Raw genomic sequence first — 24,606 nt, forward strand, 5'->3', positions numbered from 1 at the left:
AATATTTAATATTTTAAATATTTAAAAATATTAGGTGGGATAGATCCAAGATGATTAGAACCAGAAGACTGATGATGGTGACTCCCACTTACCTCCCCACAAATCAATTAGAAGAACATTCATGGGCCGATCCTGCACTCTTTGAACCATTACTATGAAACTCCTCACTACCCCCTCCAGGTGGGGACACAGTTTTGAGGGTATTAGCCTGCTGTGGCCACTTTTACCTGGAAAAGCAATAAAGTTATTCTCTTCTACTTCACCCCTACCCCTCAAATATTAGGTGGCTCGTGCTGAGGAGTAGAACCAGAGTTTTGGATTCCAGGCCTACTGTTCTTCACATTTCACCATGTTTCTTCTTGTCCTATTTTTAACTTTGTGCTAATAAAATTCTGTATGCTAGAACTATAACTCTCTGTACAAGGTGGTTACTCTTAAGTAACCCACAGAGGACAGACATCTGCATGTTACTTGAGTATGTACCATTCTGATGAAACCCCATCCTAGAGATGGCATTGACTCCTGAGTAAATACTCACCTAGTAAATACTCAAGTAATACTTCATAAAGGTTTACCCAAATTTCTCATGGAAATTTGGAGCTTAAGACATCTCCAAGAGTGGGTCCGAGTGTTGTGCATCAAGGGAAGGAATAGAAAACCTGATGATACTATGAGATGCTGGTTGGGTGTTCCTTTATGCCATAGATAATGGGTCTAAGTCATATTACTTTAATTTGTTGTAAGGGGTATTGAAAGTGGCATGAAAATGGCGGGGGGGGGGGGTTGGGGGGGGTGGAATCTCTGCCTAGATATTTTTGTCTATTTTTTAAGATGTTTGGTTAGCAAATAATGATTTATCTTTCCTGTAAAAACAGCTAGTATTTTTTATTTTAGGATTTACCGTGTGTCAGTTACCATTGTAAATGTTTATGTATTATTTAATTTTCACAACAACTCTACGAGGAAAATTTTACATACACAGATACTGAGGCTCTGAGAGGGGAAGTAATTTGTCCAAGGTCACATAGCTGGTAAGTTGTAGGGTCAGAATTTGAAGTCACACTCTGGAGCGTGACTCCAGAGCCTACATGTTTAATCACACTTAGGGTTTCCAGATAAAATACAGGATGTCAAGTTAAATCTGAATTTCAGATAAACAAACCCTAAGTATTGCATGGAACATATTTACACTAAAAATATGTTGGTTGTTTATCTGAAATTCAAATTTAACTGGACATCTTGTATTTTTATTTGCTAAACCTAGCAACCCTAACCACATTCTTCTGCCTTCTTAAAAAGGCATACATATGTCTGTATCTATACAGGTTGCTTAATTTGTGGTTTACATATGCTCGAGTTTTGTTACAGAATAGGAAATGATGTTAACTCATCCACAAACTAGAACAGGCCTCTTGGATTCCTCTTCCTTCCATTTATCGAAGGCTGGGCTGGTCTGGGGCCAGTCTTTCCTGTGATAGGGTGGTTAAGTGCAAGCTTTTCTCTATTGATAAGAGAAGTCTCTGCCTACGGTTGGCACATTCTGGCCTCCTGCCTACATCAAATTTTCTCTTCAGAGGCCAGAAGTGTCCTGCCTGGTGCTCACCCTTACTTGCTTGCTGCAGAAATCTTAGATTCTTTGTTGGAGTTTTAGAGTTGCATGGTTGAGTAGCTGCTTCCTCCCAGATGATGATGTTCACAGAAAGAAATGGAAAAGGATGAGCTGGCTTATCAGAAAACTTAGCAGAAAGGGACACTGCACATCAAATCTGTTGTGTAAAACAATAAATAGGCAATATACACAACACCAAACACTCATGTTTATCTGGGTGTCCACTGATGGATGAATAAAGAAAATCTGGTGTATGTACATAAAATGGAATATTATTCAGCAATAAAAAGAAGGAAATCTTCCCATTTGTGACAATGTGGATGGATCTAAAGGGCATTATGCTATGTGAAGTATGTGAGAGAAAGACAAATACTGTATGATCTCTCTTATACTTGGAATCTAGAAGAAAAAACAAAACTCATAGATACAGAGAATAGATTGACAATCGCCAGAGGTGAGAGAAATGGGTGAAGAGGGTCAAAAGGTTAAAGAAAAATTAGATGTTGTCTGACTAGCATACAGCTCATCCCTCATGTGATTCACTACACAAGTTGGACAACATCTGCGCAGGTTTATGCCTTACTCAAATAGACAGGTTTACTGACCACACGCTCATATGTCAGAACAATATGAAGTAGCCGCAAAATATTCTAAATGTTTACTCTCATTTTCTGTATTTATCTAAAGGTCAGCTGGTGCTATGGTCTGAATGTTTGTATTCCCCCAAAATTCTTATGTTGAAATCCTAATTCCCAAGTAACATGTCCAAGGTCACACAGTTGGTAAGTGGTAGGGTCAGAATTTGAAGTCGCACAGTGTGACTCCAGAGCCTACATGTTTAATCACACTTAGGGCTGCCAGATAAAATACAGGATGCCAAATTAAATTTGAATTTCAGATAAACAAACCCCAAGAATTGCATGGAACTTTACACTAAAAATATATTTGAGGTGGGCACTTGGGAGGTACTTAGACTTCGAGGGTAGAGCCTTTGTGAATGGAATTAGTGCCCTTATGAAGGGACTTCCCTTGTGGTCTATCGATTGAGAGTCTGCCTGCCACTGTAAGAGACACGGGTTCCGACCCTGGTATGGGAAGACTGTACATGCCATGGAGCAACTGAGCTCGCACACACCACGACTACGAAAGCCTGCATGCCCTAGAGCCCGCGCGCTGTGACAAGAGAAGCCACTGCAATGAGAAGCCTGTGCACTGCAACTAGAGAGTAGCCCACTCACCACAACCATAGAAAGCCTGCACAGCAATGAAGACCCTGTGCAGCCAAAAAAAGACATGCCAGAGAGACCCCCTGCCCCTCCCACCAGTTGAGGATACAGCAAGAAGGTGCCAATAAGAACCAGAAAGAAGGCCTTATCCAGAACATGAGCATGCTGGCATTGTGATCTCAGTTTCAGTATCTAAAACTGTGAGAAATACATCTCTGTTGTTTATAAGCTATCCAGTCTGTGATATTTTGTTATAGCAGCCTCAGTGAACTACAACTGGTATTAAGCAATTCTGTGGACCAGCACCAGTCTGTGGGCCACACTTTGGACAGCACTAATACAGAAAAGATCAACTTAGCACATAACTAAAATATACAGATATGCTAATGATTTCGATGTTTGGCTTGTATTCTCTCTCCCTCCCTCACCCACTGCCCCCCTCACTCTCTCTCCATACCACACACACACACACACACATACACATATTCCTGAAATATTTACTGAGAAACTACTATATGCCGGGTACTTTTCTAGGTTCTGGAAATATGGCAATGAACAAAACAGATCAAGTGCCTGTCCTCAGGAAACTTCCATTCTAATTCAACCAATGTTCTGACACCCATAGATCTGAGTTCCAGCTCAGTTTCCCACCAGTTAATAGCTCCGTGTGCGTGTGCATGCTAAGTTGCTTCAGTCATGTCTGATTCTTTGAGACCCCATGGACTGTAGCCCGCCAGGCTTCTCTGTCCATGGGATTCCCCAGACAAGAACACTGGAGTGGGTTGCCATGCCCTTTTCCAGGGGATCTTCCCAACCCAGGTATCGAACCTGCATCTCTTATATCTCCTGCACTGGCAGGCAGGTTCTTTACCACTAGCACCACCTGCTAAGCCCTAATAGCTCTGTACTTCTCTACAATTCTTGTAATCACCCTGAACTACTTTCCCTAATTCAAAATGAGACTGATACCTACCTTAATGACATTGTTGGTAGGATTAAATTAGGTACCGTGGAATCATTTGGAAAACTGTAAAATGATATACCAATGTCAGTCAGAGTTTTACCCTGTTTCCTCCTTGAAGGCAAGTACCATATTTTTTCTTTCTTTGTATATCTGGTAACAAGTGTAAGTGCTTAGCAAGGAGCAAGCACTTGATTAAGGCTTATTGAATAAACAGATATAAGGTCCTACACATGTGAATTGTGTTTTCTGTGTGTAAAACATAGCACCTGCTGTTCAAATCCTTAAAACCACTGCACCAACAGGAAAAGTATATTTCGTACTGTGGAACAGAGAAAATGTAATTCTGTTCTCAGGTTTCAGGTTTCTAAGAGTTAAAGGTCTAAAAATACATTTTATAAACAATTATTAGATGGAAACCTCTTTTTATTGATTTGTATCACCATCTGAATGGCTCTTATAGGCCTTTTCCATAAATTGACCCTCTGAGTAGCTAAACTGATCCTGCGAATTCCAAGCATGCCCATGTTCTCTAGGATTATGGGTTAGAAGTGACTTGTAAAACTACCCTGTAAAAGGCGGGAAGCATTTGGAAGAAACTCTCAGCAAATAGTAACATGAAAAGAAACACAGTCTGTTTCTTTTCAAAAGTTGGAATTTCATATTAGAAAATCTCCTGGTTTTGTTTTTGTTTTTAATTTTAAGATCAGTTTACTAAGTTCAATGACGAAAGCTATCAGAAGAAGATTTTCCTAAAAATTATTTTTTCTTGGAAAAAAAGAAAGGAAAATCACCACCTTCTCAGCGTAGCCACCGAAGCTGTGGCAGTCAGAACGCTCGAGGACAGGGGTAGTCCATCAGTTGGTCAAGGCAGCGTCAGGGTCAGCAGGAATGTAGCCTAGATCCTCCTCATCCTCCTCCGGGTCCTGGAACAAAGAATCATCCACCTCCATATCATTTCCGACATCCTCCAAGAACAGGGAATCAAGATGTGTCAGGATTATTAACTATTTTGAATGGCTGTTTCCCATTTCATCACTTTTTTCCTGCTTGTTCTTCTTTCCTTCATTTCTTTTTAATTTCCAAGAGTTCTTGGCCTTCCAACTTAAGAAATTCTCAATTGTCACATCAGTGCTTTTGGCCCCTTCTGCTTCTTTTTCTCTTTGTTTCTTCCAAGGTATAAAGACATTCTCTTTTAGGGCTACTGATACCACTCTTAGAGTTAAGGAGCATGAATGTTCTTCTAGAACTCAATTCACAGGCTAATTGAGGAGTACCTCATATATATCAGGTACAAGACTGACACTGAAAGTGGCAATGATACAGAAAGCAGTGATCTGTAAGAAGGAAAATTTTGTAACAGCAATACAATGAATGCATAAAATAAATGACAAGGCAACTTATGAGTACCACAGGTGAGGTTAAAAACAGAAATTGTAGGGAATTCCTAGCTGTCCAGTGGTTAGGACTTGGTGTTTTCACTGCCGGGGCCCAGGTTTGATCCCTAGTCAGGGAAATAAGCCATGCAGTACAGCAAACAAACAAACATCAACACCAACAAAAACCAGAAACTGTATTTAGGAGGAGAGGAACAATCAGAAACGTTTCCAGGTACAAACTGCTACATAAGACAGGCCTTCAAGAATTTCAACAGATTTGGGGTCTGGAAGAAGAAATGGGAGGCATGTGTCCAGGCAGAGACAATTTACGCAAATGAGTTAGCTGCTTTGTAAAAAGTTGGTAGGAAATATAGCAAGCAGTTCAGTTTTGCTTGAGAACCAGCACTCCATTATGTAAAGGGGCAGTGCAGGGTAAGGCTGGAAAAGGGACATTCAACTGGACAAATGTCAGATTAAGCAGTTTTACCTAATTTGACAGGAAACTACTGATAATTTTTAAAATAGGGTGGAGCTGTGATCTGGCCACTGCTTTAGGGAGATGGTTCTGGCAAGAACACCAAATGGATTGAAGGGAAAGCAACTAAGCGGAAGACCAAATAGGAAACTACAGCAAAAGTCTAGATGAGAGGTAACCAGTAGCTGACCGAGGGCAGTGGCAATGGGGACACAGAGGCAGGGGCAGATGGAAAAGACACTGGGTAGGAAAGGTCTATAACTCTGTCTAATTCAGTACCCCCCAGCCCCATGTGGCTATCTAAATTGAATTTATGTACACTAAAGTTATAAACTTTGTTACTGGCGTGCTGTAGTCAATGGGGTCACAAAGAGTCAGACATGACTGAGCGACTGAACAAGTTATAAAATCCAGTTCCTCAGTCAATGCTCGATAGCCACATGACTACTGTATTAGATATGCGGATAAAGAACATTCTCATCACAGCAGAATGTTTTATTGGATGGTGTTGATCACTGCACTTTGGGGGTCAGTTGGGTGCAGGGATGGGGAAGATGGATTAAAGGTGGCTGAAGTTTGGTGGATGAATGACTGAGAAAGATAATGCCAGGAGCAGGAAAGCGGAAGTAAGGAGAAAAGATGTTTAGTTTCCGTCAAACATCAGGCAGGACAAAGTACCTACACAAATGCTCGGGTGAGTAAAGCAGGGCAAAAGGGACTCTCCCAAGGCTCATAAAGCCACACAATCCCCTGCTCTCAACCTCCCCCAGGTCAGTGGATCACAAGGACTGTGACAAGACAGGAGCCCAAGAGTCTGGTATTCCCTCAACTCCGAGGTACCTGCCTGGACCTCATTTCTCACAGACACCTCACTCACCCTTTCCCACGCTCAATTCTTGGAAAGTCCCCTCGCTTCCACTTACTTGATAGCTTTCTCTTGAACTAATCTTTCCTACAGGGACCACCAAACCATTGACCCCACTGCTTTTTTACTTGCTCTCTGGGAACCCACTCCAGTATTCATTTTTGCCTGGGAAATCCCATGGACAGAGGAGCCTGGTGGGCTACAGACCATGGTGTCAGAAAGAGTCAGACATAACTTAGCGACCAACAGCAAAACAGCTGTTCCCTCCCAGCTTAGATTCTAAGGCCTATCACTATAACTACTCCCTGCCTTATACTCCTCCCCTTTTCAGGACTTCCATCAGCAAAACCCAGCCCTGGCCAAATCTACCTCTCCTTCAACCCCGCAAGCTATGGAATGTGGCTGGAGAAAAACCATACGACCTTGCTGAGTGGTCTCATTCAAATATAGGACCACCAACTCAAGACGACCTTCAGCCTTGTCCATACTACACTTCCACTCTTGGAGGGAATTCTTTCTCACTTCTTCCATCTTTCTCACAGCTTCCATCTCATATACCCAACAGCCCTTCCCTACTCACAGCTTTCTATTGCTAAGAATAAAAGAAAGCTCAACAGCCCTCATCTACCTTATCAAACCCACGGAGGCAACTTGCACAAAGAATACTTGGTACAAACTGGGAAAAGAAGCACACAAACTTTGTATGTGTGCATGTGATGATACGGAGGATTTTCTAAAAGGCACTGCCTCTGCAGATGGAGGAATTAGAAAAGGTGCCCCTTCCTCCAGGTTGATTTGGCCTCAAAACTTGGTTGGAAAAACAGAGGCTGGATTTCAGCTCCCACATGCTTCCTGGACAGACATGGCCTGAATAAGCCATCACCAAATTTACTACCTGACCTCACTGTGTTTGTGCCCATAAACGTTGCCTTCTCTCCTAAAATACTGTCCTTGCTCCTATCCACAGTCAACTCCTCCACTTCTACGCTAGGTCCCATTGCTTCTCACCTACTGAAGGACAAGCTTTCTCTAGCTGACCCCTCTTATCTTCTGCACCATCACCTTTACCTCTCTAAAGGATCATTCCAGCATACCAACATAAGGAAACAACTCCTATCTTTAAAATACCTCCCCTAAATAACAAGTGAACTAAAGAGCCTTTTGATGAAGGTGAAAGAAGAGAGTGAAAAAACTAGCTTAAAACTCAACATTCAAAAAAAAAAAAACAAAGATCATGGCATCCAGTCCCATTACTTCATGGCAAATAAATGGGGAAACAATGGAAACAGAGACAGACTTTATTTTCTTGGGCTCCAAAATCACTGCAGAAGGTGACTGCAACCATGAAATTAAAAGACGCTTGCTCCTTCGAAGAATGGCTATGACAAACCTAGACAGCATATTAAAAAGCAGAGACATTACTTTGCTGACAAAGGTCCATCTAGTCAAAGCTATGGTTTTTCTAGTAGTCTTTTGGGGGCTTCCCTACAGCTCAGATGGTGAAGAATCTGCCTGCAATGGAGGAGACCAGGGTCCGATCCCTGGGTCAGAAAGATCCCCTGGAGAAGGAAATGGCAACCCACTCCAGTACTCTTGCCTGGAGAATCTCATGGACAGAGGAGCCTGGCAGGCTACAGTCCATGGGGTTGCAAAGAGTCACACACTACCGACTGACTAACACTACTACTATTACTATGTACGGATATGAGAATTGGACCATAAAGAAGACTGAGTGCCAAAGAATTGATGCTTTTGAACTGTGGTGTTGGATAAGCCTTGAGAGGCCCTTGGACTGCAAGGAGATCAAACCAGTCAATCCTAAAGGAAATCAACCCTGAATATTCATTGGAAGGACCGATGCTGAAGCTGAAGTTCCAGTACTTTGGCCATCTGATGTGAAGAACTGACTCATTGGAAAAGATCCTGACGCTCGGAAGGATAGAAGGCAGGAGAAGGGGAGGACAAAGGACGAGATGATTGGATGGCATCACTGACTCAATGAATATGAGTTTGAGCAAGCTTCAGGAGATGGTGAAAGACAGGGTGAAAGCTTCAGGTGAAAGACAGGGAAGCCTGGCACGCTGCAGTCCATTGGATCATAAAGAGTTGGATACGACTGAGCGACTGAACAACGATCCCAAGTACTCCTCTCTCTCAGTGGATCCTGAGGGCAAAGGTCCTCAAGAGCTGATTAGACTTGCTATGAACACTTTTCTTCCTCACCTCCCATCTCTTGTTAACACACCCTAATCAGACTTCACTGAAACTGCTTTTCTCAAGGACATCAGCATCCTTCATCAGGTCAAATGCAGTGTTCAAACCCTCAGTCCTCACCTTATTTATTTCAACAGTATTTGATAAGGCTGATCACTCCCACTTTCCTGAAACAACTCTCTTATCTTCCAACACTCCACCCTCTCCTGGTGTGGCTCCTATCTGGTAGTTCCTTCTCCTCTTCTACAGAATTTCCGAAGGTTGGAAGTCATTTTGGTCCTCTCCACTAGCTACTCTCCCTCCTAAGTGATTTTATGTAAGACCTAAGGCTTAAAAAGCATCTATGTGCTGATGATTCCCAAATTCATATCTTCAGACTCATATATCCATACAATTGTTTACTCAACATCTCCACTTGGATGTAGAACAAGCACTTTATGTAACGTACGAAACAGAATTCCTACTTCCCCCATTCCAAATTTTCTTCTCTTTAAATCTTATCCAGCTCACTAAATAATACCACCACTAACTCACCCTTTAGGTCCTGAACTTAAAAATCAGCGATGAGCTTTTGTTCGTTCACATTCTCTGCCAAATCCATTCCAATTCAAAGTGTATCTGAATACATACTGATACACCCCTTCTACGCCTTCTCTGCTGCCATCCTAGTCCAAGCGACCACAAAGAGCTTCCTCACTGGTCCCTCCTTGAAGACATCTGTGCTTCCCTGTATTTTACAAATAATAGCAAAAGTAACTCTTTAAAATGTGAACGAGATGCGGTCATTTCTCTGCTCACCCTCCCATGGCTTTCTGTTGCTCTTAATAACAGCCCATAAGGCTCCATAGGATCTGACCTCCCCCATCACCTCTCTCAACCTACTACTGCTCTGTGGCTAGCTGATTACACTCAGCCATACTAGCCTTTTTTGTTGGTCCTGCAACATGCCGGGCTATCCCTACCTTTGCGTGTACAGCCGAGGTTCTTTCAGCTTGGTAGACTCCCATCCGTTTCCCCTCCCCTCCCGAGGTATTTGCTAGGCTTATTCCTTCATGTCATAGCGTATGTGCTTATAGGGCTCCTCTGAGGGGCAATACCTGGCCATCTATGAAGTCATCCTATTCCTGGTTTTGTTTTTCTTCACTCCACTTACCACTTTCTGAAATTTTTATTTCTTTGTTGTCTCTGCTCTCCCACTAGAACGCAAGCTCCATAAAGGCCTTTACTTCCATTATTCTCTGTGCCTAGGACAGTGCCTGGTACCTACTAGATGCTCAATTAGTACTTGTCAAATGGTCGTATTCCCTCCAAACTTCTTCTCCTCCCGAATCTTCGAACCATTTCTCATTTCATTTCCGGCCTCCCCCCTCCACTACCCAGCCCAAGCTAAAAGCCGAAGCTCCCCACTCCTCCCCCGCGGCGTTCTTAGCTCTTCCACCTCCTTCCTGCGCGGCCCCTTTAAGCGGACTCCGGAAAGCCGTGGGGAAGGCGGGGCCGAAACCTTGCAGACGCCGACTCGAAGGGGCGGGGCGGAACTTGGGGGCGGGGCCTGCGTGCTGCGTGCGTGCGCGTTCTGGAGGCTCCGCCGCCGCTGCTCTCGAGGCCGCTACCGCCGCCGTCGCCGCGTAGAGCCGGAGCAGGAGCCACGGCCGAGAGGAGGGAGGAGGAGGAGGAGGAGGTGGAGGAGGTGCCGGACCGGGGGGGTGAGTGAGGGGCGGGGAACCGGAGCCGGCCCCAGAGGGAGCGAGGGGCGCGGGTCGGACGAGTCCGGGCCGAGGCGGCTCCTGTCGCCGGTCAGTCCCCTGGCTCCCCCTTCCTCCTCCGTGTTCCCTCGGTGTCCGGGGCGGCGGCCCGGGGGCCTGGCCGGCGGGAGGGGCCAGGACTTGGGGAGGCCCGGCTGCCGCCACCGGGGCCGGAGCCAACCACGCCCGCGGACCGAGCCGGTCGACTGTGGCTGGGCCTGCGGGAGAGGGACGGGAGGGGCCCGGGCCGGGTGTGGGAGAGAAAGAGGACATTGTGTCCCCCACCCTCCAACTCCCCGAGGTGTCATGGCACAAGCCCATTTCCCTCTCCATCTCCCGGGACACTGTGCCCTCGCCCCTTGCTGCCTGAGAGAGGTACTAGATTGGACATCGCTTCATTTTTTTTCTTGCTTGTACCCTGACTAGTGTCAGCTCTTCTTTCAAACCCATTTCACCCTTTGGGGGGCACACGAAGAAGGGAGTTGGAGGGTTGGGTGAATTTTCTGACCTCGCTGGACTGCTGGAGAAGTGTGGGTAGACGGGAGCGGTGTCCTTTCTGTGTTCACTTGTCAGGGTTCGGGATCTCGCATTTCTTCATTCCCCTAGCGCACAGAGCTGACATCTTTACACCCCACTCCACCTCTCAGCCCCTTTCCCGCCCTCTGTCCCCCGCGTCTTCCGTAGCATGCCATGTGTTCGTCTTTTCGGCGTGGCCTTTCTTGGGTCTCTGCTTCCTCCCTGAATTTTGTTAGGGAAGAGGTCACCGTGTGATTCTTGTTTTCCTTCAGGCTGGACTGGTAGGAGTGTCTTTTTGCCCCCTTATTCAGGAAGTTAAGGACGGTGTCCTCAGCTGAATTGTGTAATTTACTGCTATGGGGAAAAGATGAGGGGAAGACATCAACTCACAGGGCTAAGAAGCAGAGTTTAGGGGACCTTTGGACCTCTTGGAAAAAGAACTAGCGTTCAGGAGTCATTCCATTTTGGGAGGGAAGACCATTCTGTCACTGCTTTGAAGGAAGTGGGGTATAAAAAGAAAGGGAATAACAGGGCAGGAGGTTAATGGGTCACAGCCGTACAGGTGGCCACAGTTTTCTGTCTGCTGGGTTTGAAGTGATTCTTTTTGTTTTTATCACAGTAAGAGTAAAGTATCAGCCTTTAGTTTTAACGTGAAGCTCCTACCTTCAAAAGCATGCTGAAGGGCAGTCTCAGAAGGGATGCTGCTGGAAACAGGATTTGGAAACTTTATTTTGGTTTCCTGTCACAGTGTGTGGGGGTGGGCACACGTGTGTGTAGTTTTTCTTTTCTTTTGATGTAACTGGTATCTGTGGATATTTTGACATAATAAGCACTAAATCAGGCCCTGAGCTCCTTTCTGTCTGTATTATGATTTCCTATACCACTTTCTGTTTGAAATTATATTTGTGTTCGCTGGATTTCTTTTTAGTCTGGTGTTTCAGTGAATCTTGTTTCCTATGTATTTTGAATTATGTGCTACAAAATATGGTTAAGTGTAAGGTGCTCAAAATCACACCATGCCCGGCACATGGTAGGCACTTGGTATTTCTTGAATGAAATGTGTTATTGCAAAGATGTGTCTTGGTTTTATATATTTTCTATCCTTTGAGAGGTAGCTCAAATTAGATTTCACTTCACTTCCAACATACAAAATAGTAATTATTAACCTTTTCTGGGCCACTGATACCTTTGAGAATATAATGAAATGCACATATAGACTCTCTCCTCAGGAAAGAAGTAATAGACATTTAGGTACAGAATTTTACATCTTTAGGGACTGTCTGAAGCCAACCATGGGTGCTTGTCTTAAATGTAAACTCTGAGTATTATTCAGTTCTATATTAAAAGTGTTCAGAAGCCTTTGTTCACTTTCTGTGTGACCTCAAGCATGAGTGTCTACCCTCACAGACTTATTTGGGTCTTTGGGAACAAGATTTTAAGACTCATTGTTATTAACAGTTTTATGGGAAAAGTTCTCATAATTCTAAACAAATGGCTTTGAGGGAGATAAGATTGTCATAGTCACTATTGACAGCTTAAAATCATAATCACGACTGACTTACATTTTTTGTTGTTTAAACTCGTTAGCAATATGATCACTAAAAAAGGTTCACAGATCATTTTTCCTATTCTCTCCCAAGTTTGTTTATATGCATGGTTTTTGGTGTAGTTAATAATTATTGTATCAGTATTCAGTATCTGTTTAACAAGTGCTTTTTAAACGCCTATTATGTGAATAAAACAAAGTCCTTGCTATCATGGAGTTTATATACTAATCAGGAGAGATGGGCCATAACCATATAAATACAGAATAAGTCCGATGGTAAGAAATATGCAGAAGAGTAAAGTGGGGTTAGAGGGTACAGAGAGTGGCAAGGAATGGTAGCCAGGGAAGACATGATGCTGGAGTAGAGACCTGAAGAAAGTGAGGAATTTATGCTCTCTAGGGGAAGAAGATAACAGGCAGAGACCACTCAGTGTACTTGGCCTTTTGGAGAAGGCCAGTAAGCAGGAGGGAAAATGAGAGAGCTTGAGATTAGAGAAGTGGCTGCGGCCACTGTAAAGCCTGTAGGCAGTGGTCTTGAATTTTACTTTGAATGAAATGGGAAACCACTGGAGGGTTTTGGGTAGAAGAGAGAACTGTTCTGACTTAAGTCTATGGGAACTGTTCTGGCTGCTATGTGAAAATCAACTTGGGGAAGGCAGCAGGGAGTGGAAGCAGAAAGACCAATTAGGAGGTTAATGTTCATTTTAAACCTTTTTGCATGGTTGCAAAATAGTCTGTCTGCCTGTTCTTGGGCATATAGATAGTTTCCTTTTCCCCTTATTGAAAATAACAATGAAACGAACACTTTTGTGTATGCAACATTTTCTTTCTTTTTTAATATTTCCTTGGAATTGATTTCCAGAAGGACTACTGAATCAAAGTATATAAATATACTTGTCTTCTTGGTGTATCTATTAATTCCTTCAGAGAGTAGTTTGTACTAAAGTGACAGCCACAGTTGTTGATCTGAAGTTTCATGCAATGTTACTTGAGTGAATATTATTTAATACTTAAACAATTTGAATTATAAAAAGAGACCTTTTAGATCATTAGGTTGAATTTTCCAGTAGCTCACATGAGTTCATAACGTTCGTTCAACTCTCTAACATTTTAATAACAGGGTGCTAATTGTTGGGGATAACAGTTGAATTAGACAGGGTCTCTGCCCTCAGGAAGTTTTATATTATGTCATAATTTGTGATCTCATAGTTAAATAACTTAAAATCTTGTCAGTGTTTACTATTACTCAAGAACTTTGTTAGTATATGGTTGGTGGTCTTTTATAAAGAATAGATATCCCAGTCAAGCACCTAATTTTTCATATTAGTTCTTTTTTTCTTATAAAAGGACTTTTCAATGGTATCAGCGATTAGGTTAATTTCTGTTTTGTATGTCTTTAGAATCTTAAATCTCTGATAGCCTCTGTTTTGTTCTTTGCAGTAAATTATGCAACTAGCACTTAGTTGAGGACTCTCACAGTTGAATTTTTAAATTGTTGTAATTCTTTGTAAGTTATTCAAAACACAGAGACTATTGTTTCTGTTAAGTCAACATTGCCTCTTTGAAATTTTATTTAGATTATGAGGAAGGATAGTATCAGTCTGTTTTAATAGAATTATACCATTGTGATGGCATTGCTCAGCATTTCTAATTCAGAAGTCTAAAAGGCTTGATTTGACATGAGCAGAAACTCCAGCATCTATAAAGCGAGTGGGCTGAGCCAATGGAGTTTACCTGCAAGCACCGAGCACTGTGTCTCACACGTGCTAGGGACCCAGCAAATGTCCATTGAACCTCATATAACCTCTAAGCTCCCAGTTCTAAAATTCTCATTTTAGAAGGTCAATAGAAATATCTTGTATAAAGCATTTATATCTTAATGTTGTGGTAAGTTTAAAATTGTGAACATAAACTTACTTCCTCCTAATGTTCCTTTCAAATTGAACTCATCAATTTTAAAAAGAGTTATGGCATATTGCCAAGTATTTTCTGCTCGTTCTGATGTCATATACTGCTATATGACTTAATGCCAAATTCATATCTTATGGAAATGATTACTGTTTAAAATAAAGATACTTAAGCTTTCTTATGTTACTGAGACAGATGAAGGGTCCATTTTTTTCCCTTTTGTTTGTGTCTGAAATTTGGAGATTACAAATGGTAGTTTTTTGTGCTTTTCACTTTCATATACAGAGAAAGTATTGGCCATTTTACATGTTGAATTTTTGTAATAGTGGTTATGAGTATGCAATGAAGGTTCACACATGCTCTCTCCAATCCTGTTTGCATTCAATTTTGAGATGACTGATTAAGAGAGTAGTTTGTTTCAGAGTTAAAAGATCCAGATTAGTATTGAACCTATAAATTTAGTTTATCACAGTGTTCTGATCCATTAAGCAGTTCAGCAGAGAACTGTGCCCTGCTCTCATTTCCACTTGAAAATAGGCCTTTTAGAGGTAAAAGGTGCAAAGGAAATTGTGTATGATGGTTAAGGTGGAGTTGAGATAGTGTACTTTTGTTAAGTGGTCTAAAAACCATCCTTTTATTATAATTTTTCAGAAGTACATGATATACACATGGAGGATTAAATATGTTCTATGAAATTATTTTCAATTATTAGACTAATAGCTTTTTTTTAAAGTTCTAATGACTTATTTAGGCTGTATAAATTTAGATTAGATAAATCTGGAAAAGAAGATTTCTTTGCATATCCAGTTTTTCCAGGGATAGAGATAGTTTCCTATCTCCACCCTATTTATTTAGTTCACATTGATAAGAGAGTGGTTCAAAGTGTGGAATGGTAAAATTAACCAAATTTAGGATTAAATGCATAATTCTTTGTTTGGTTTCAGAATATATTTAAATTAGGCTATATCTCATAAGGATAGGAATGTACTAAACTACACTAAGTCCATTCTAAAGGAGATCAGCCCTGGGTGTTCTTTGGAAGGAATGATGCTAAAGCTGAAACTCCAGTACTTTGGCCACCTCATGTGAAGAGTTGACTCATTGGAAAAGACTTTGATGCTGGGAGGGATTGGGGGCAGGAGGAGAAGGGGACGACAGAGGATGAGATGGCTGGATGGCATCACTGACTCGATGGACACTGTGTGTGTTCACTCACACAGTCTGAGTGAACTCTGGGAGATGGTGATGGACAGGGAGGCCTGGCGTGCTGTGATTCATGGGGTCGCAAAGAGTCAGACACAACTGAGTGACTGAACTGAAACTACACATAACTGATAAAAGACACTGTTGGATTAATTAAAGCTTGAGATGACTTTGAATCCACAAGTACATATGTATGCCTGTAACATGCATGGTTGTTTGCAGTGCTATGTTATACTCACTCAGAACTGTAGCTTAGTTATCAGTGACAAAAGTATAAAGTTGAAGAGACACAAAAAACTGGGTACAACTGTTTCTTTGGACAAAGCCCAGATGCCACTTATATAAGATTCTAAGTAATAGTAGGAATTCTTATTGCAGACTGAACATTTCAGATCTGTCAAATGTGTGATCCAGAGAGTAAATTCATTCACTATTTTTCGTGATATTTTTAAATTCATAGTCATTCTGTTCTAGACAAGTATTGTATAGAATATTAAGCAAGCAACCATAACTTAATTATTTTAGCAGCTGACATTTAACACTAATCTTTGGGTTTTATGTAGTTTTCAGTGTCTATCCCAAATCATTGATGTCTTTTAAACTACCTTTTAAATTTCATTGTGTAGTTGTGGAAATATTGCATAATTTCATTAATAGATTTCAGATTCAGCCATTGAACAGATGTGTGAGTGACCCAGTATTAGGCTGTTTGATGGAAACTGAGACGTGGGGATGTAATTTCTACTCTAAGGAATTTATTATAGTCTAGTAATTTATTTTGTTTGCCAGAACCTGACATATGTTTTATAAATAAATGTTGTGTTTTCATGATTGAGTAAAAATAGAACAATACTCATTTTCTAAGTAAAATCTTTGTGATATTTTAATTCTCTTTCAGTTGCTAACAACTATTTCTGTGGTCTTATTTTCTAACAGCTTTTTAGTATTCGAGCAAACCAGACTCCCATTGGTTAAAGTATATAGTAAAATAAGAATTGCTTGTTCAACTACCTATTTTACTTCAGTTGGTCTTTTTTTTTCCAAATTGCTTTTCTGCATATACGCTACATTGTAGGTAAGTTTTTTCCTGGTTCAGCTAACAGTTTTAATTCTAATGTTTAATGTGAGACGTTTTGGAGGTTTTTTTTTTTTTTTTGGAAGGACAGCTTAATATTTTTTCTACAATGATTAAAATCATCCTGTGCCACTGAAGTGAGCTATCCACTAAAATAAAAGATAGTAGTCAAATGCATCAGTGTGCATTTTTAGTGATGTTGTTGGTAGTTTGCCAGCTTTATTTTCAAGTTCCTCCCAGACCTAACTGTGATGTGCTTATAAGGCAACAGCAGTATATTTAGTCAATTTGTGAAATGAGAATAGTTTTTCTGGTTTTTCCATTTTGCATGTTTTGAGTTAGGATTAATTGGACATTTATTATCCTCAATAGGCATACAATAAAAGTTCATTTAACTGTGGTGCTTTCTGCTGGAGTATTGGCTGACTTTTAGATAGCCTTGTGTGATTTCATGAGTACTACTGAGTTTTGGATGACATTCTTTATACAGTCTAAAAGTACAAGTAAGCCTAATAAAAGCTGGAAGGAAAACAAGTTTGATGCTTTCTTTGCAGTAGGAAGTGTAGTTTCTACTCCATGCAATATGCCCTTGTTTGTTTCAGGGCCATATTTCAGAGGTTGCTGCTGCTAAGTCACTTCAGTTGTGTCCAACTCTGTGTGACCCCATAGACGGCAGCCCACCAGGCTCCCCCGTCCCTGGGATTCTCCAGGCAAGAACACTGGAGTGGGTTGCCATTTCCTTCCCCAGTGCATAAAAGTGAAAAGTGAAAGTGAAGTTGCTCAGTTGTGTCCGACCCTCAGCAACCCCATGGACTTCAGCCTACCAGGCTCCTCCGTCCATGGGATTCTCCAGGCAAGAGTACTGGAGTGGGGTGCCATTGCCTTCTCCGATATTTCAGGGTTATAACTGCTTAAACCTTTTTTCTTGTTTAAGCTAATTCATGTTCATTGTGGTGGCAAATTTTGAAAAGAGCGTAAATGTAAAGAAGAAATTGAAGATTACCCATAAACCTATCGCCCAGAGATAATTTCTACAAACATTTCGATTTACGTTTTTTTAGTTCTCCTTTCTTACTTCTTTTCAATTAAAAAAAAAAAAAAAAAAACCTCTGAAATTATACTTCTGTAAATGTGGTTTTACCCCTGCTTTTATCTCTGAACAGGTTATTGTTCTCCTAGTGTGGGACTCTTAGGTTGATCTTTATAATACTACTATTTTAAATAACACTGGGACAGACATTTTTGTACATTTATCCTTGATTGCATCTCTTTTTTTTTTTTTTCTAATTTTCCTTTACGGTAGATTCCCAGAAGTGGAATAACTGGATCAAAGGGTGGTTACCCTGTGTATGAACGTGTGTCTCTCTGCACCTTAAATGGCATTGAGTAGGTCAGTTTTTACAGTCTTTGCCAATTTGAAAGATACCAGTTACAGGTCTTGGGTGGTGATCACAAAATCCTCATATTATTAATAATCTGTAAAAACATCAAAGGGTATGATTATTAATTTGTAGTCATCTTTGAAAAAGTTTCTTAGAATGAATTTCTTTGAAAATATTTTAGTAAAAGTAATCTTTGTGACAAAAAAGATGTTCCTTGACATTACAGTTTCAGTATTCTTCTTCTCTTCAAAAGAAATAGTATTTAATCTTCTCCCTTTACTAAAATAACAGACATGATAAGGCTTATTTTATAGTGTGTAGTAAGTAGAAATATGTAAAACTAAATTATTTCAGATAGAGAAGAGGGATAGTCACATGATTCAGACTTAAAAAAAAACCCTCAAACTACACAACTTAGTGTTTAGAGCAATAGCTGTAGAGTTAAGCAGCCTGTGTTGAAATCCTTGCTTTGCCACTTACTCAGTGTATGATTTGAGGCAACTTACTGAGTATACAGTTTGAGGATAACTACTAAATATATATAGTTTGATGTTTTTGAGCTTTGGGTTTCTCATCTGTAAAAGGAGAATAATAATACCTACTTTATAGGATTGTTGAGAGGATTGGAAATACTGTTTAAGACTGCTGAGCACATAGTAGGCATTTAATAAAAGCTGGCAGTTGTTGGCTTTGAAAATTTGGGGCCAGTTTTGCTGGGCGGGGCAGAACATATCTTTTGTATGTGTCCTTATTTACATAAATAAATGCAGAGATGCAAAGGGGCCTTAAGCAGTGGCAGCTGAGAGGGAGTGGTGAACATTCTTTGTGTGGTAGGAATGACATGAGCCAAGATAGAAAGTTCAGGACAAGTTGGAGGACAGAAGATTGATTTGACAGAAGCCTAGGCGTGTATAATTAGAAAATAATGGCAGTAAGGGCATCAAGATTGATCGGGACTATGGAAGTCATCGAGTGCTAGGTTGAGAAGTATAGGCTTTATGCGGGAGCACAGGAAGTTTTGATATGAGGAATGAGATCCTATCAGAGCATTCATCTTTTGAAAATGAATCTAGATGCAGAGTACAGAATGAATTGAGGAAGAAAGAGACTGAAGACAGGGAGACTGGTTTAAACACACAGGAGCATTTAATCTCCTTTTACTAAAATAAACATGAGAGGTAAGCCAAGATCTGAGAGTTTAACAGAAAACAAGAGGAAAGGTTTGGGGGGGTGTTGCTGGGAATCAACCATTGTGAAGATCTCTAGATCTTCAGATATATCCAGTTTGGAGATGAAATTCAAAAGAGTCTGAGTCTAATGAATAGGCTATATAGAGTTAGGTGTGTAACCTCTGAGAGAAAATAGGACCCTGGTTGTACGCTGTGTTCGTTGCTGAGTTTTTTTAAAAAATTGATCGGTAAAAGATTCCTGTTTTTTAATCAGTAAAAAGCATATGTTTATGCTATTTCTTTGATAAATATATAGTCTCCTACAGAAATTTACTTATCTAGCATTTTGAGTTCTTAGCTAACAGAGAATCCTCACTTTTAGACATATTTCTGGAGAAGACGATGGCACCCCACTCCAGTACTCTTGCCTGGAAAATCCCATGGACGGGGGAGCCTGGTGGGCTGCCATCTATGGGGTCGCACAGAGTCGGACACGACTGACACGACTTAGCAGCAGCAGCAGCAGCAGCTGGCGATATTATCTTAAAATAGGGCTTCCATGGTGGCTCAGATGATAGAAAGTCTGCCTGCAGTGTGGGAGATCTGGGTTTGATCCCTGGGTTGGGAAGATGAAGGAAATGGCAACCCACTCCAGTATTATTATTGCCTGGAGAATTCCATGGACAGAGGAGCCTGGCAGGTTACATAGTCTGTGGGGTTGCAAAGAGTATGACACAATTGAGCAACTTCACTTTCTTTCTATCTTAAAATACTTAACTGTAAGGTAAAATTCTCCTATATGTGGTTTTCCAGCTTTCATGAATGTAACTGGACTTTAGAAACATCAGTTTTGTGAGCAGAAGTGATGAAAAGTGAAGTATAGCTTCTTATTAAGCGGCTTATAATGTTGAAGACAGTGAAATATGGAACAGCAAAAAATAGGAAATTAAGTACATGATCTTTAGAAAAAATAACACTTTCAGTACTTTTTAATTACAAAAAAAAGAGCAAATGCCATTCTTAGCCATTCTGGTACCTGCTTCTAGCTCTATGCTAGCTGTGCTTTCCACTTGGTTGAATACTGTGTAAGCAAGTTAGCCTAAAGATTGATATTAATATTTCTTTTTGACTGAGAGGTAAACTCACATGAGCTGTGAATTATCTGCTTACTGTCTCCTTTTATGTTACCAGTTGGGAAAAGAAACAACCTCCAATTTTAAAAAAGTAAATACAGGTTTGTGTTACATTCAGGATGTTTGCATTTTTAAACCATTGAGTTTTATACCTTTTCTTAATGTTTCTTTTAGTTTCCAAATATTTTCTAAACTCAGAAATAAACTCATTATTATTTTTATTCACATCTCTCCACTTTACAAGTATCCTTGAAACTATTTTTAAATTAATAAGCAAATGTAGCATATAGTATTGGGGATTATATGTTTGTTTGTTTGTTTGTTTTCCACAAACACTTGCTTTTCTCATATAAGCCCAGGTCTGGTGAACTGTGTGATTATTTCTTTTACTAGAGACCTCAGATGGTCAAAGCAGGGATTTAATGTCTCAAGCTATAAGATTCCAGTTGACTCTGTTTTGAATTGATTTGAAGATATTTATGTTTGTCAACCAAAATCAGAACTACAGTGATTTTCCTCAGACTGATCCCTCTTTTCCTTCCTTCCTTCTCTTCTGTCATAGCTGAGAACAGGATCTTCCCTGATTTGGGCCGTGCTGACACTGTCACTGTGATGTCAGCTATGGCTTCCCAGTCTGTACTTCTTACATTCTTAGAAGCATTCTTGCTTCTTGGCAGGAAAAATGTTATTAGATTGAGTGGCTAGCAGCTCATGGTATATTATTATAAGAAAAGTCAGTTTTAAACGTCAGACTGCAATAAAGCTAAAATTAAAAAAAGAAAATTTACTGAGTTTTTGCATGAGGTGACCTATGAGGTGTGTGAAACATGAATAGATTTGCATATTTTTCTATCCCAAAGGATTGTCATAAAAGAAAATAAAGCCCACTGGTTGAATATTGTGTACATTTCTTACTCTTTTTTTAATCAAAAGAACATTATTTCTTATTCCTTTTGAATGAGCAGTTTTAAATGCTAAATAAGTTCTTAACAAAGAAATCATAGACCTTCCCCAGAATAATCTTAAACAGTTTGGCTGGTTAGCCAACAAATATTTATTGAGTGATTATTGGTTACCTGGTACTATTTTAGGAACTGGAGATAGGGCAATGAGTAGACTGGTCATGTGGAATTCTTTATACCAGTGGGGTTTGGTGGTTTTGGAGAGAAACAGTAAATAAATAAATAAGTGAACAGATAATTTAAGAGGTCACAGATGCTATGAAGAAGCCATAACAAGAAGAAATGATACTGATGTAAGGGTTTAGATTGAGTGCTGAGGAAAAAATTCCCTGATGATATTTATTCTGATACCTCAGTCACAAAAAGCCAGACATGTGATGATCAGCAAGAAAAGTTAACCAGACAAGAGGGCCAGTTGGTGTAAAAGCCCTAAAGTAGGAAGCAGCTAGTCATGACTGACGAGTGGTAAGCTGAGGGGAGACTGCTAGATGAAGTTGGCAAGGGACAGATCACATAAATCTCTGGTGAAGGGTTTGGATTTTGTTTTTATAAAAACAAAGGAAGTTCACAGGATAGCACTACCTACCTTTATAGATAAATATGTACAACTTTTGATTTTGAAGATGGGGTTACTAATGAATCTGGCTGAAACAAATTTGCAGGGTAACCAGTATTTTTCCAGATGCAGAAAATCACTAACTTATACATAAATTGTGTTTCCCCCAGGGGTCTGCAGAAATAAGAATCAGTTCAGTTCAGTTCAGTTCAGTTGCTCAGTCGTGTCCGACTCTTTGCGACCCCATGAATCGCAGCACGCCAGGCCTCCCTGTCCATCACCAACTCCCGGAGTTCACCCAGACTCACGTCCATCGAGTCAGTGATGCCATCCAGCCATCTCATCCTCTGTCGTTCCCCTTCTCCTCCTGCCCCCAATCCCTCCCAGCATCAGAGTCTTTTCCAATGAGTCAGCTCTTCGCATGAGGTGGCCAGAGTACTGGAGTTTCAGCTTTAGCATCATTCCTTCCAAAGATTTTTAATGCTGCAAAAAGCCTAGTATTTGCTCTCAGTAGACTTATACAGGTGAAATACTATGTATCTTTGGCCAGTAATTATATTAACTCAAATCTTTGGGACTAATCGCCACACTATCCTTACCATACAGTGCGGTGATTTGCAGGCTGTTAATGAAATGAAACATTGTGCTTATGCCTCAGGAACCCAGCATTGAGTTTCATTAGTTTTTATGTCTTTGACAGTTTGAGGGTTCTTATTAGCCATTATATATCTGGTTAATAAAATATCAGTGCATTTGATAGACAAAAGTCTTTGAAGACCTGGAATCTGTGGAGAATAAACGATTTTTCATAGTTAGGTTGAGAACTACTGATAAATGTCCCAATCTCTAGAGAGACTTATAAGGAAAAGGGAACTTTTTTTTTTTTGGAAGGTAAAGCCCTTACATCCCATTTCTTCTGCATATCAAATCTGTGAAATAAGTATTGTTCATTTTTTGAAGATGATGAAACCCAAAGTAATTATATATATGAAAATTCACAAACTCTTTTTAAAAATTTTATTTATTTGTTTTTGGCTGCACTGGGTCTTCATTGTTGCATGCTGGCTTTCTCTAATTGCGGCAATTGGGAGCTACTCTTCTTTGGGGTGCACAGGCTTCTCATTGGGGTAGCTTCTCTTCTTGCAGAGCATGGGCTCTAGGTGTTCAGGATTCAGAGTTGTGGCATGCAGGCTCAGTATTTATGGCCGGTGGGCTCTAGAGTGCGGGCTCAGTAGCTGTGCATGGGCTTACTTTCTCCGCAGCACGTGGAATCTTCCCAAACCAGAGATCACACCCATGTCCCATGTGCTTGAAGGTTGATTCTTATCCACTGTGCCACCACAGAAGTCCCACAAACTCTTAATTGTGGAGGATAATGTTGACAGCAAACTTTCAGAAGAAAGAATTGCTGCAATACGAAGCACAAAATAAGAGGCCGGTAAATCTTTGTGTTTTGCTTGTATGCAAACATGAATGAATGAGTAGGCGAATGACAGAAGACTGCCTCTCTCCCTCTAATCTTCAGTGCAGCACTCTCTTTTTCTTTTAGATGAGTCTAGAAAACTCTTCAGAAATAATTGACTTCACCTATGTTTTTCCTCTGCAAAACTCTTACTTCCCCATAAGGCTTAAATTGCTTAAAATAAATCACACATTAAAAATTCTAAGGAGAGAAATAAAGACCAGAAACCCAGAAAGTGTAATTTTCACTAAGATTTTGACTACTCAAGTAGTCCCTGATGTTTTCAGCTTAAAGGAAATTTGCTCTAGATCTTTCCATTTGTATTCAGGATATCATCATCTTTTGGTTCTGTTTGTATCACTTAAATTTTAACTGTTTAAAAGCTTAGTTTTTTGAAATGAACAACAGTAATCAAACTGTTTATGCAGCCAACATGTGTTGTTCATCTAATCTCTGTTTCATTGTGGGGGAAGTATGTGTGTATTTCTGTCTTCTGCTAGTATATCATTGGAGAAGGAACTGGCAACCCACTCCAGTGTTCTTGCCTGGAAAATCCCATGGACAGAGGAGCCTGGTGGGCTACAGTCCATGGGGTCTTAAAGAGTCGGACACGACTGAGTGACTAAACCACCACCACCACTAGTATATCATCGTGTGTGATTTGTTCAGAAATATGATCCAGTAATTTGGGGGCATTTAATGGTTAGTAGGGTTAAAAAAATTACATAATGGGACTTTTTTCTCCAACTGATATTAATACTCAGGCAGAACAGCAGTATGAGATCTAACCTTTCAAAAGTTTCTAACCTCTCAAATAAATTAATATCTTAATTAATTAAGTTTAGAGTACATTTAAATGATCTCACACACTAGTAAAGTAATGTTCAAAATTCTCCAAGCCAGGCTTCAACAGTACGTGAACCATGAACTTCTACATGTTCAAACTGGATTTAGAAAAAGCAGAGGAACCAGAGATCAAATTGCCAAAATGCATTGGATCATTGAAAAAGCAAGAGAGTTCCAGAAAGACATCTACTTCTGCTTTATTGACTACGCCAAAGCCTTTGACTGTGTGGATCACAACAAACTGTGGAAAATTCTCAAGAGATGGGAATACCAGACCACCTGACCTGCCTCTTGAGAGATCTGTATGCAGGTCAGGAAACAACAGTTAGAACTGGACATGGAACCACAGAGTTCCAAATCGAGAAAGGAGTATGTCA

At 40.5% G+C, this 24,606-nt stretch overlaps 2 protein-coding genes across 25 annotated transcripts in view; one reads left to right on the forward strand and one right to left on the reverse strand.

Moving 5' to 3' along the window:
• The window catches only part of ADORA3 (adenosine A3 receptor), a 154,705-nt gene extending 143,901 nt beyond the window's left edge, over nt 1-10,804 (reverse strand). For 4 of the 19 annotated variants that reach the window (XR_015160659.1, XR_015160654.1, XR_015160655.1 and 1 more), the window contains exons 1-2: nt 10,168-10,804; nt 4,594-4,722 (exon numbers count right to left, since the gene is read on the reverse strand). The gene's annotated coding sequence lies outside the window, so the exon portion shown is untranslated. Of the gene's footprint in view, nt 1-3,808; nt 3,863-4,593; nt 4,723-9,263; nt 9,457-9,691; nt 9,832-9,882 lie in introns of those variants that run through there. The other 15 variants (XM_086391799.1, XM_086391801.1, XM_086391797.1 and 12 more) reach the window with 12 other exon arrangements.
• RAP1A (RAP1A, member of RAS oncogene family) overlaps nt 10,341-24,606 on the forward strand; it is an 82,347-nt gene continuing 68,081 nt past the window's right edge. For 2 of the 6 annotated variants that reach the window (XM_086391816.1, XM_086391818.1), the window contains exon 1: nt 10,341-10,522. The gene's annotated coding sequence lies outside the window, so the exon portion shown is untranslated. Of the gene's footprint in view, nt 10,523-10,706; nt 10,847-24,606 lie in introns of those variants that run through there. The other 4 variants (XM_086391813.1, XM_086391812.1, XM_086391817.1 and 1 more) reach the window with 3 other exon arrangements.

The sequence above is a fragment of the Bos grunniens genome, chromosome 3, assembly GCF_055505025.1.
Source record: "Bos grunniens cultivar Pamir isolate PY7600 chromosome 3, Bosgru_T2T1.0, whole genome shotgun sequence".
NCBI classification, from domain to species: Eukaryota; Metazoa; Chordata; class Mammalia; order Artiodactyla; family Bovidae; genus Bos; species Bos grunniens.